General features: G+C 40.9%; 2 protein-coding genes across 12 annotated transcripts in view; both read left to right on the top strand.

The window, feature by feature from the left end:
- LOC137984502 (transcription initiation factor TFIID subunit 5-like) overlaps positions 1-156 on the top strand; it is a 28,338-nt gene extending 28,182 nt beyond the window's left edge. Inside the window, exon 19 of the mRNA XM_068831668.1 lies at positions 1-156. This exon is cut by the window's left edge and continues 327 nt beyond it. The gene's annotated coding sequence lies outside the window, so the exon portion shown is untranslated.
- Positions 157-2,182: 2,026 nt separating this feature from the next.
- The window catches only part of LOC137984942 (uncharacterized), a 34,608-nt gene continuing 29,290 nt past the window's right edge, over positions 2,183-7,500 (top strand). For 3 of the 11 annotated variants that reach the window (XR_011119200.1, XM_068832287.1, XM_068832291.1), the window contains exons 1-4: positions 4,085-4,270; positions 4,528-4,652; positions 5,195-5,412; positions 6,383-6,500. The gene's annotated coding sequence lies outside the window, so the exon portion shown is untranslated. Of the gene's footprint in view, positions 3,249-4,077; positions 4,400-4,527; positions 4,653-5,194; positions 5,413-6,382; positions 6,501-7,500 lie in introns of those variants that run through there. The other 8 variants (XM_068832295.1, XM_068832298.1, XM_068832293.1 and 5 more) reach the window with 6 other exon arrangements.

Raw genomic sequence — 7,500 nt, 5'->3', positions numbered from 1 at the left:
AGTGGCTTTTCTGGAGCTTTAAGAATCTTCCACTGTTTACACCAAGCCAAATGTCGTGTTCTTTTGAAGTGGTGACAAGAGAGGTAGAATTATGAAATATTAATTGTAAATAAACAGAACTTTACGAAATTTTGTAAAATAAAATTATAGACCCTATTACCGATACCGAGGCCATTTCTAATTCTGATGTTTCGAGCGGATAAATTTAAGATGCCCCGGGGGGTAGGGGGGGTGGGGGGGGGGGGGGCAAATGCATACTGTGAGTTAACTTGGGTTTATGATTTTGAAATCAGTTTTATCTTTTCATCCTTTGATGATACGTGATGAGAAACTGAAACGTCTAGTTGGGAGAATTTTGCACTCAAAGAAAGTTCATACCTACAACATGAAGGTAATTGCTCCCGGGCCAGGGTAATGGCTTCCCATTCTATATCCCTGAGGACAGTAGAATTCAAGATGGTCGCCCTCTCGGTCAAAAGATCTATTGAAACTTTCACTTGGCCTTTGCAAAGGCACATTAAATTACTGACCCCGTCGAACGCTGAGGAACTTAGATTTGGATTTCTAGTCGTAACAAGTTTCCACGACGAATGGGTGCGTCGCCAAACCAAGCTGCCTGGCTGGCGTGTCTTATGATCCAAGATCCCCGGCGAAGACACGACTGACAGTTACTTTTCAGACCAGCTTGCCTTGATAAATCCATGTCTTCCCCAAAAGTTTTCAAGGTAGAAATATGGTTTCGTTTCACTTATTTTCTCAAGGACACTTCTTAGAAAGGGCACCATTTGCGTCAGGTGTGGAGTAAAATTTGGTCGGGGGGGGGGGGGTGGGGAGTTGGTGTGCGTAAAATCTAGAGAATAACGTTTTTCGGGAACAAGAGAACGCAAGCAATTTTTTTAAAGAGAACAAGGATCAAGGATTCCTCCATTGCAACTGCTTAAATCGCTCAACTAAACTAACTGCGATGATTCTTCCAACTTTCATTACAAGCATTGCAGGGGTATTTTGCAGAACGCCGAACGTTATAACATCGGTATTTGATGGTATTAACTGTACTTATAGGCAGCATTAACTGAAAGCCAACCATTTTAGAAATTGACGCTTAGACCTAATTACTGCAGACATGCACCACCATAATTAGCCAGTATCAAAAATACCATAATCCCCTTTGTTTGTCTCTCCAAACTTTTGCATAAGCATTGTTTCCAGTTGCTCTTAAAGTGCCCATAACCCCAAAATACTTTTTTCGCTAAAATGAATCTTTGCACTTGTTCGAAACGCGTTGCGGCCATTTTTTCCTTTTTCTAACAAATCCTGCCATTTTATAGGCTTTGAAAGTTGCGAAAATCCAAGCACCTTTTGTTCACGACCGAGTCAGAAGGGGAGTGGGTCTATTCCTGTTTTGACGTCACAATCTACTTTGCATGCATTCTTACAAAGAGTAAATGCAATGTAAATCAGTTTGTGACGTCAAAACAGGAATAGACCCACTCCCCTTCTGACTCGGTCGTGAACAAAAGATGCTTAGATTTTCGCAAATTTCGAAGCCTATAAAATGGCAGGATTTGTTAGAAAAAGGAAAAAATGGCCGCAATGCGTTTCGAACAGGTGCAAAGATTAATTTTAGCGAAAAAAGTATTTTGGGGTTATGGGCACTTTAAGACCATTACAAGTCCCAAGAGAAAATAAAAAACAATGCTTATGCAAAACTTTGGAGGAAGAAACAAAGAGTATTATGGTATTTTTGATACTGGCTAATTGAAAGCTAACCATTCGGTGTTGGGCAGGGGTATTTTGCAAAACGCCGAATGGTTTGCCTTCAATTCTGGTAATGCATGTCTTTAGTAATTAGGTCTAAGCGCCTATTTCTAAAATGGTTAGCTGTTTGTTAATGTTGCGTTTATGTACAGTTATTACCATCAAATACCGATTTTAAGCGTTCGGCGCTCTGCAAAATACCCCTGCCGTTTCAAGCAAACAATTGTTATGATTGCCTAAAGTTCATATCACAACAACCTCGCACTTGTTGTGGAAATTGTCCGCCACACCATAAAAACTAACTACTTTAAAACGGTTTCCTATTAAACTAGCGTAATGGAAGACTTCGAACCGTACGAATGTTTGAGAACAAATTAAAGAAACCTGAAGCATCGCTGTGGGCGAAAAGGCTGACCTGAACGCAACCGCGGAATAATTTCAATCCCGCGTCGACTGGATTTTTTTCGGGATTCGGGGCGCGGCACTTGGAATCGAGACAGCTGTCCCGGGTGTGAAAGCGTGAAAAAGCGCGGGAATCTGTCTCGCTGCCGAGGAAAGAGGAGAAAGATGGCCGATGAATGTAAGTAATGTTGTTTGACTCGTCTTCTCTATTTCGTTAAAGTTCAAGACGTCGTTAATTCTACTTTCCTAATACACTAGGCTGATCTTTATCCTCAAAAATACAAACAGTTTTTTTCGGAGGCGTTTTTAAAGAGTTCAAAAGGCTGACGCCCCTATATTTTCACTGATATTTTGAAGGTGACTCACAGGCCACCCAACCTCACAAGGCGATTTTTGCAATGCATAACTATTATGTAGTAAGAGAGTTTAATGGCGAAAACAGTTCCAAAAAAAGTTAAGTTGAAAAACTGAACGTCTTTCTCTCGCAATAAACTTTCCCTACCTCAAATACGTTGTTCACTTTTGTTTTGGGTCCATTCATTAGCCATTGCTGATATGGTGAAATCAGTACTCGTTTATACACTCTCAAGCGAAGCGAAGGCTGCACACTCGTCACCTCGAGAGCCGAACATCACTCCACTATTATTTTGATCTCCCTTCACAAGCAAAAGTCCTAAATTCTGATAAAATTTCCATTTCCATATAGCCCAATGATATTCCCTCCACATACATAACTCTTCTCGCTGAGGATACCCCGTTCGAGAGTCAGCGGAGCTTCGGCCAGAAGAGCAGCTGATAAAATCAATTAATAATCTGTGAGAAAAAGCTTTGGGTTGACCTCAACCCTGACTCAACTTCTACCACGAGCATTTTTGATTCACTGTCAAACTCCAGCCAACCATGGTTGAATCCTAATTATTGACCGACTGCCAACAGGATATTTGTAAAGGGACGTTTCCCTTCACTGCGCTGTTAACTAAATTGTTGTACAATGGCGATGTAACTTTTTCAGCAGTCTTTATGAAGCCCCCTTCTACAGCTAACTAAACCTGTATAGCTTGTATTACTGACTTAAAGGCAAGCACAAGGTAGGTAAAATACGTCGTAAATGGCATAATTCGGGACATTGTTCTAACCTCCTTCTGTCGCTTCATCTTTGAAAAAGCTCCTTTGAGTATTTCACGTTTGTTCATTACACTTAAAACCATTTCTGGAAAGCTGATACTTCTAGGAATAGCAAAGATTTCCACGGCACTTGTTAAACCGGGAAAGAAAAAAATCGCATTACTCCGAAGTTAAGTTTGACATTATGCTCTCGTATGTATTCCGCTCCACCATGTGTTGCCATGACCATCTTGATAACAGGACTCAATTCTGAAGTTTCAAGTTAAAAGACACCCTATGACGCTAATACACTGATTTGTGTGCCAAGAAAGAATGAAACATTTTAAGTTCGGCCTATTGTGCAAAGAATGAAGCCTTTATAAAATATGTCACGGTATTAGAAGGTTGTACTCAATTGTTCTTCTTTCAATATCAGGTGAAACTTGCTTGCGACTGATTATGCTGGCTGCAAAAATTGCCTTTCTATCTTAAAACGGAAGGTGGTACTTCAGTTTCCTCCTTGAGCAGTCTAAAAACTGAAACATCTATTATAGTTAACAGTCAGCATTTCCAGCAGAAGGACAGATGCATAGTTATTTTAACAGAAATAAACTGCATAGCGCTGTCTGAGTGAACCTTTTCAGCATAACTGCGCTAAAATGATAATTATGCATTCTTGTGGTTGCAGGGTGCGTTTAAGCGTTTATTATAAAAATCCAGCCATCCATGATTGATAAGCAAATATTGACCTGTTGCCATAGAATCTATAGAAAGGGAATTTTCCCTTTTCAATGCTTTCTGGTGCCATAAATACTTACGTTCCATCAACCTACTTTATCCAGCCTTTCGTACCCGCGATCAGACCGTACCAGTTTTGAATACATAGCGGCTTGTGGACAAACGTGAAAGTAGGTTGGGGAACGCTTTCACCTCAACAAATCAAGCCTAGTGTGGTGTCTCAAGTACATAATGGAATACGCAAGCGCGTAGCAATTGATTGTTTGAGGTTGATCTTTTTTATATTCGGTGCTATAAACATCGCAAAGCTACAGTAGTTCAACCCACCAGGCACGCATGTCCTGTGCCTTCGAAATGATCAAAGTTGCGGCTGCAACGAACTAAAAATCGCTTCAATGTTAGCACCACCGATCTTTGTCTTTCATGATTATTGCAAAGATGAACGGCCAAGGTTTCTTGCATGTCCTCTTGGACTGTTAAATTCCATCATAGAATTTGCTAATGTCATGTTGGTGTCTGTTTCAGGGGTGAGAGCGTAGCTGAACAGGTTCTATATTAGAATCCTCAGACTTGTTGACCGTGCAGTGATTTTTCATCATCGCAAGAACTTGAGAGATTTCTAGGAAAAGTTTGCTCTACGTTCCTAATCGGTAAGTCAAATGTTTGCAATCCTTCGTAGCTGAACCACACAAATGATTTGTAATTAAACTGTGAATAATTTAATTTAAGCCTTGTTTAATACATATTAATTATATGGCGCCTTTACTGAACTTGTCTTCCTTTGTGCTCTGCTGATTCTAATTCAGTTTGTCTCTTCATTATTTAACGGTTCGCAAGTAAGAGTGTGGTTATTGTCATTCGAGCATTTAGAAGCGTCGACGCATATTTCTAAAGCGAAAGCGAAGGAGAAACCTTTAAGGCTAAAAGGGAAGTCATATCTTGTTACAGAGAAGTTTAATGCACCGAACATGTTTCATTATCTGGCCACAGTCTGGTGTTCCTGTGGACCGAGCTTACGTGGTTTGAGACAAAAAAATTGCACGCTCGCAAAAAAGCCTGGCAACGGCAAATATTATCTCTTCCGTAGGAGAGAAGTTCTTCAATTCTCTATAATCGAATTATAAGGAAATAGTGCACCTATTAAAGCATCGTATATTCCGTTTGTTTTTGATTTTGTTTTTTTTTTTTGTAGTAAGGGATTGTCTTACAACAGTTGAAGCGTAGTTAGACTAGCAGAAGCTAAAACTATCACTGCTCACGTCACTGAAGTTTGGGCTAATATCTGTGGGACGACGTACATCTCTGTTGCTCGTTGTCTTCGAGACGGCAAATTGATCGGAACCATTGTACTTCCGGCTTCGTATATCACTCAGCTTGCGTAGAGGAGAATTTCAGTGACATCTAGCAAAGGTGAGATCAGATCCACCTGTTACACTCTTTGTAAGGACTGCAAGGGGCCTGCCCAGTTGACATCTCCATGATTTCTCCGTGGAATGTTAAGTTGGGAAGTGGTTTACAGCTTTATCATATTACGCACCGGTCTTACATTAGAGGCGGAAAATGGAAAGAGATCGTCTTGAAATTTTCCTGACATGCTCTTTGTAAGGCTTTTTCATTTTTTGCAGACAACCCTCCCCTTCTCTACTCACTTAAAAATCGCAGTTCAATCATTAAAGCCTGGACTGTAAATTTATGATAGTGCTGTCATTTTTCCCTGCATAGGAACTACTGACAATCCCCATATTTACACCAAGTAAAATGATAGGAAGCTTTAGCCATAAGGAAGGCAACGGCAACGAGAACTTCACAATACAAAGTGAAGGTATAATGAGCGCCAAGAATTGATCTGCATGCTCTGCATCTGCGTTATACATTCGGTGCGTCAGTTTCCCGTCCTAAGCAAAACAACAACGTCAAATGATCAAAATCAGCGACTTGAGGACAACGGCAGCCGACGAATTCAGATTTTTGATCTCTCTCTCTCTTCAAACTTTAACCGGTTTCATTTTGGACAACACACACATTTTACACAGTGAAAGAGTTGAAGTAATCCGGCGCGAACTGATTACAGATACGAGAATTTCTGTTTTGAATCGATGTTCTCGTTGCGCCGTTGCGATTGCCGTCCTTGTTGCTAAGCTTCTTGATGACCTGCCTCAGTTCGCCTCTTCTGTTGTTCAATAGATGGTTATAAACGGGTGTACAGTAGATCTGCCAGACAGATGCATCTTTTATTGAACGCCCACGGGGCTTTGACTGTGAAGTCTGTCCCAAGGGTGGGGATTTTGATCGTACGACATATCCCCAGGGTGGAGAATTTGACATGGCCACCATCTTGGATAATTAAGAGGGCTTGGATATCAATCTTTTTCCTCCCCAGGTAGTGAGGGAAAGGCCCTGGAAACGAGGTTGCCTGAAAATAACTCCGCCATCTTGAAAAATGCCCAGAAGGCGTTGAAATAAACTTCCCACACTTGTGAGAGGTGGCTGAACGAAAGGTGAGTGGTACATGCATTGCACTCTTATTGCGTGCAGCAAGGTCTAAAGGACATTATTTGGCCACCTCTACTCGCCCCAGCGTGGGGGCTTTTGATACATTTGGCCAAATATGTTGGTTCGGCGGGTGGGGGATTTGACTCATTTTTTCAGAAAATGTCAAAATCCCCACCCCATGCCCAAGGTGGATAACGCTATCCACCGGATAAATCACTATCCAGCGGATAAACACTAGCAAAATCAATTGAGTTATCCAGTGGATAGCGATTTATCCAGTGGATAGCGCTATCCATCGTTTGAAGAACTGGGCCTGATTTAAAGGCAAGCACAAGGTCCGTATAATACGTCGTAAATGGCATAATTCGGGATATTGTTCAAACTTCCTTCTGTCGCGTCATCTTTGAAAGAGCTCCTTTGGGTATCTCACGTTTGCTCAATACACTTAAGACCATTTCCGGAAGCTGATAATTCAAGGAAGAGCAAAGATTTCCACGTCACTTGTTAAACCGGGGAAGAAAAAAATGGCGTGACTCCGAAGTTAAGTGTGACATTATGCTCTCGTATGTATTCCGCATGTGTTGCCATGTCCATCTAGATAACAGGACTGAATTTTGAAGTTTCAAGTTAAAAGACGCCCTACGACGCTAATACACCGATTTGTCTGCCAAGAAAGAATAAAACATTTTAAAGTTTGGCCTATTGTGCAAAGAATGAAGCCTTTACAAAATATGTCACAGTATTAGAAGGTTGTACTCGATTGCTCTTCTTTCAATGCCAGGTGAAACTTGCTTGCGACTGATTATGCTGGCTGCAAAAAATGCCTCAATTTCTATCCATTCTATTCTTACGTCACTGTTGGGGTCCTCATTTCTCTAAGATTGTTTTAAAACGGAAGGTGATAACTATAATTTCTTGTGCATGACGCATTAGGATACTTCAGTTTGCTCCTTGAGCAAAAACGATAAGAAAAACGATGAGATTTATATTATTGTTTGTTAAATA

Source organism: Montipora foliosa, chromosome 14 (genome assembly GCF_036669935.1).
Source record: "Montipora foliosa isolate CH-2021 chromosome 14, ASM3666993v2, whole genome shotgun sequence".
Taxonomy (NCBI): Eukaryota; Metazoa; Cnidaria; class Anthozoa; order Scleractinia; family Acroporidae; genus Montipora; species Montipora foliosa.
Note: the sequence above shows the minus strand (reverse complement) of the source record. Positions and strands in the feature narration are given on the sequence as shown.